General features: G+C 39.4%; 1 long non-coding RNA gene across 1 annotated transcript; it reads right to left on the bottom strand.

Annotated features, from left to right (window-relative positions):
• Nucleotides 1-2,775: 2,775 nt before the first annotated feature.
• On the bottom strand, nucleotides 2,776-5,064 carry LOC145651268 (uncharacterized). Its single transcript, XR_014117111.1, has 4 exons — nucleotides 5,009-5,064; nucleotides 4,543-4,629; nucleotides 3,159-3,269; nucleotides 2,776-3,026 (listed from the first exon to the last, which is right to left on the bottom strand). It is a non-coding gene; the product is annotated as an uncharacterized LOC145651268 (long non-coding RNA).
• Between the last annotated feature and the right edge of the window lie 350 nt (nucleotides 5,065-5,414).

The following is a 5,414-nucleotide window of genomic DNA, read 5'->3' as shown; positions in this document are numbered from 1 at the left end:
TTAGTACACTACTTAGTTGATTTGCTTGATTTTAAAAGGTCCAATGTACATGCGTTAAATTTTCTTACTGCCTTTGGCAAATCTGAAGTCTTTTGTAGATAACCAGATCTGATCCCTTGGTGCATACGTGGAAGTCTCTTGTCGATGTTGGTCTGCATATCTCTTATGATGCTGAATAGCCCTGTTTATATGTTGGTGGGTTTTCTCTCAGACATCCTTCTTTGCTTCCATTCATCAACTGCACGAAGTCCACAGCATGAGTGGAGACTGATAACCAAGACAGAACTCTAATGGAGTTAAGACAGTGACTGAGCTAATGAGTGAGTTTTGAGCCATTTCAGTACAAGGAAGGAAATGACTCAATCAGACTGATTATTTTGACAGAATATTCTCAAAAAGTTCCCCATCTCATGGTTTAACTATTTGCACTGGCCATTAGATTCCAGGAAGGCTGACCAGGTTCGTGATGGAAACTGGGGTCCATGATCTGATACAATATCCTCAAGGATTCCAAAGAAACAGAAGACAATTGAATAGAGCCTCCACAGTTTGGAAGGTGGTTGGCAGTCGTTTGAATGGAATGAACCAGACTCTCTGGGAGAATCTGTCCACCACTGTAAGTATTGTCATGAACCGCTGGGAAGAAGGGAGATCAGTGACAAAACCCACAGTCAGATGTGAGACAGATGTAGATATGTAGACATTATACAACAGACACAGGGATTGGCCACTGAGTGACTGCTTTGATCTTCCTGTATAATATAACCTACGTAGGATGCTTCACATAATTGTTCTAGTGCTACTGAACAAAGGCAGTGGATAGGATATTTTGTTGTGAGTGCATTCAGACCTCTGTAATCTATGCCTGGTCTTAGTCCACCATCCTTTTTACTGACAAAGAAAAATCCAACCGCAGCAGGTGAAATGGAAGGCTGGATGAACCCCTGTGCTAATGCTTCTTATATGTGTCTCCATAGCTTCATGCTCAGCTTGTGACGTTTGCTCTGTTTTCCTCAGGACTCTTTCACAAACACAAACAAGGATGGGGTGGTGCGACTAATATTCTAGCACTGTAACGCTGTAAAGTAGGGTGTTTAATAACTTCCCTTCCCCAACATGTGTATGAAACAACTCTACAAGTAGTATTATACAAATATTCCCAACTTAAAATCACACATCAGGTCGTCCAAAACAGCCACTTTGACATTGGTAAAAAAAATGTTAATAACAGGGAAGGAATGAACTTGGCAAAACAAGATGGGGACTCAGTGGTCTCTTTACCACTTCACAACTCACCCCACTAGTCCCCTTTGGTACACAGGAAAGCGAAGTTCATAAATCCCTCTGAAAATTCTGTCCACAGTCAATACTACTCCAGGTAAGAGGAAAAATTTACCTATTCCTTCAGGTGTATATCCACTGCACGAAATTGGAGGGCAAAGATGCGAGCTCTCCCCAAGTGAAGTCCCATGACCTGATGCTTCCGTGTTTTCAAAAAACCCTCTCTTTTCTGGTTCCTAGTATTCCCTATTTCATTGCTAGTGCATTTGTGATTGTCCTTTCCATTTGATGATCGACCCCAACTACAGTCATCTGCTCCGTGAGGGATGAGCCCTGAACTCATGTACCACCCCCCCACCCCCGCCCATTAGAGGGTATGCGCTGAACCGAAAACACAAGTAAAAAAAAACAAAAAGGAAAAAGGTTGACACATTTGTACACATTATTTACCATATGTGATCATTACAAACTTGTATAAGGGGATAAACACGTGATCAAGGAAGCACAGCACCGTTGATGAGGTCGATAACACAGCCGTAATGCCTATGTAGAGGAATGCTAGTTGCATTCTACTTACTGAAGACTTCTAAGATCAGAGTATTCACAGAGAAGGGTGATGGTGTTGGGTAGAGGGCTTTCGATGGATGTGGAAAAGATAGATATAGAGGGGATTTTTAAGCAATTCTTGAAACAGTAGAGTGACCAGGAAGCAATGTCTAGAGTGGGCCATTAAAGGAGTGGATTATGGAGGTGGAGCCAGGAGAGACCTAAAATCACCAAATAGTCCATAGAGTTCATAAAAAAAAAAAAAGATAAGTTCTGAGTGGAGTGCGCTAATGTCCATCTGCACAGGCTTAGTGAGAGAGAAAATAACCCCCACTCTTACTGGTCTAATGTTCAAAGCGGATAGCTTCACTGGTGTGCTGAGGTTATCTAGAGAATTGTCAAGGTGATGAGCATGGGGAATGAGTCAGTAAACAGGAGAGGCAGATCTGGTGAGCATGTAACTATTGGAGGATCTGGATTGAGTGACAGAAGATGTGTTATCAGGTGGATGCTGGGAAACAGGGTCTAGACTAGGGGGCATGAATTTTTTTTAACTAGATCTTTCATATTTGCCCCTTTTTGACTGGACAGCTTAGCTGACTGTTTACCCTGGTTTTTGGACGCCATTACGGTTTTTGACCTTTTAATAAATCTAGCATTTGCATCCAAGTCTCCTGTTTACTTTGCAAAATGTTTTGCCTCTCTCCAGTTTTCAAATTCCCTTTCAATATCCATATGTCTGCCTCATATAAACTCTCCATACACATATAAATATTTTCCTTGGTAGTCTTTATGGGAAGGTTTTTAATAATAGCGAAGATGAGTAATTGAGTAAGGGAGTAAGAATGAGTACAAATATATAAAACACATTAAGACAAAATTGCCATTTCAACTCTGAATAACTGTACGTTTTCTTTATAACTACCAAAAAGGCCAGTACAAAGCAAATGTATCATATACACGAGTCTGACATGATATACAGATGAATCTGACATTTTAGGCAGCACAGTAGCATCTGTGAACTTTACAGCTGCCATTGTAATCTCCCAAGTACAGATTGACAAATCCATGTTGGAATTTAAGCAGAGCAGTGCAGCAGCTGAGTGTTCTCCAGCTGCCTCCACCTCCTCCTCAGTCCCATCAGCACCAGAGCTCGCATCCTCCAACATCTGCTTATAGCGGCTTTTGAAGAACCCAGCCTGGAGTTATATACAGGAATAAAGCAGTCAAATACAGAGTCAAACAAATATCACCCATTAAATGTTTATACGGCATTGGACACAGGAATTCTGGAAGTGACAATAGCAAATGGTAACAAGAGCAGAACTGACCTTGTAGAGGTCAGCAGTGATGAGAGCCAGAATCAGCAGCCCTGCTACTGCTCCTACAATTATCTCGTTAAGGACGCATTTCTCCTCATATACCTCCACCCAGGTATTAATCTACAAACACACACACACACACACACACACACACACACACACACACACACACACACACACACACACACACACACACACACACACACACAATTCCCCATTACACCATTAAACAAATCAGTCTATGGCAAAGAAATTTAGGATTTTAAAAGAACTGTTAATATCAGCTTGATTCAACTGTATCAACAGTGATGCAGACTTATGTCAATGTCTTTTATACAGTGCAATACCATCAGTGGATTTTGGCACTAGAAACTAAGGTGCAATTTATTGATTCATCAACATGCAGCACTACAATTTATTGATACAACACTGTATTGTTTAAAACAATGTTTCAAATCCTACACCTAGAGAAAAATGTTTCCTGTTTTATATGTCTGATATTTGACATATAAAGCAAATCTACTGTTCAGATTTTCAGATTCCAAATATCATTTTGGAAGCATATGGGGTTTGTACTGAAATATCTTTCCTCTGGATGCGTGAATTATTGCAACAATTGGTCTTTTAAAACATTCTTCCGTTAAAAGATAAGTTCAGATTTTGTCATAGAAAATTCCACTACCATCAAAACAACTGTGCGTTTAAACGGTACACGTAATGTTAGTAAAGTTATTTAATTGCGTGCTCAGTTCTTTGCGTAAAAAATACGCAATCCTTTGGTTAACTCAAAATGCACGTTCCTGACGTAAACGTGTTTCTGAATAGAGCATTAGACCCCCCGCCCCCGCCTTTTCTACTTTACATGAATTTCTATTGGTCATTGCAGCGCCATTGTCTTGGAGTGACAGCAATACTCACCTATGAGTGAAGGAAGAAGAGGCGGGGTGACTATCAGTTACTCCACAAATGTTTCCAGGGCAAGCGGCGTGATTGGCAGCTATTTTATCAAATAGAGGACGTTTAGACGAAAACGTAGACCCCTCGCTTGACTTATTTAGTCATCCCTTTTGTGTTTAAAGGTCTGCGCACTGTGTACTGCCAGTTTTTCAGTGTTGTTAGCAGATAGTCTAGCATATGGGTTTGACGCTGTTTGAACAGATACCAAGAGGGCTGAATGGTGCAGGTAGAAGCCACACAGTGTTCTCATCAGAGTACACTAAGCCAGCCTACAGTGCTAGTAGTTTGGGTTTCATATGCATCAGAGAAGGTGTGCAACACCTTCTTTATTAGAGTTTTAAACATACTGGGAACTGACACGGAATAAATAAGTAGAAAACAAAGCCAAATTTAAGGAAAAGCATCAAGATATGTAAAGAGGAAGGGGATAACTAACCTGATCCGTGAGATGTAGATTCCATATTTGACACCAATGGTTCTGTTTTTGAACAGTTCGCTGTTATCTGAGTGTTTCTCATTGCCGCTGTAAGGACACTTGGGTCAGTGTGGTTCACCAAACTTTTTACAATACAATATCCCAATATTTTGGGATAGATGAACTAAAAATGAGCAAACATTTTTAAAAGCCTTTTGTGTCTATATCTTTGTGATATTGTGCTTGTGACTACTAGTAACATTTGTGTAAAATATTTATGTCTTGTTGGGTGTTGGATGCCCCTTTGAACCAAAAGGCATGAATGTTATCTACAGAATGTTTCCTTCTTCAAGAATGAAAACATAATTTTAAATGCAGTTGGTCTTAGAAAAATGTTAGAATCTCAAAAGGTTTCATTAAGTTACCCACAGATGCAGACATTAGAACATGAGAAATATGTTAATCAGGAAAAAAAATCAGGATGTACCTGGAAGCAGTAGCAATGAACATCATCGTTTTATCAAAGTCAGCGTCTTTGTTTACGTTATATGTAATGTCAAAAATGGCCAAATGGGAAAACGGAAATCAGGAGATGAAAAGCTTTTTATTTAAAGTAATATATCTGAACTAAAGAACATGCTCTTTCAGCATTCAATAGCTGACTTCTTTTGCTTGATTAAAAATTGTTCTTCCCTTAAAGGTAACGTCTCCCATCAGGAGACTATCAGGATACAATCAACAAGATAACACTGATGCGATCCTGTCTGCAATTTACATCATTAACAGGAGGAACTCTGAGATTTGAAATTTTCATTATTTTCTGGTTTTAGTTTATTTATTTATTTTCAGACCTCTGTATATTTTATTATTTATTCATTATTTTTTATAGTTTG

This window comes from Electrophorus electricus, chromosome 15 (assembly GCF_041902795.1).
Source record: "Electrophorus electricus isolate QZ-2024a chromosome 15, ASM4190279v1, whole genome shotgun sequence".
Lineage (NCBI taxonomy): Eukaryota > Metazoa > Chordata > Actinopteri > Gymnotiformes > Gymnotidae > Electrophorus > Electrophorus electricus.
The sequence above is the reverse complement of the archived record's forward strand: the minus strand, read 5'-3'. Positions and strand labels throughout refer to the sequence as shown.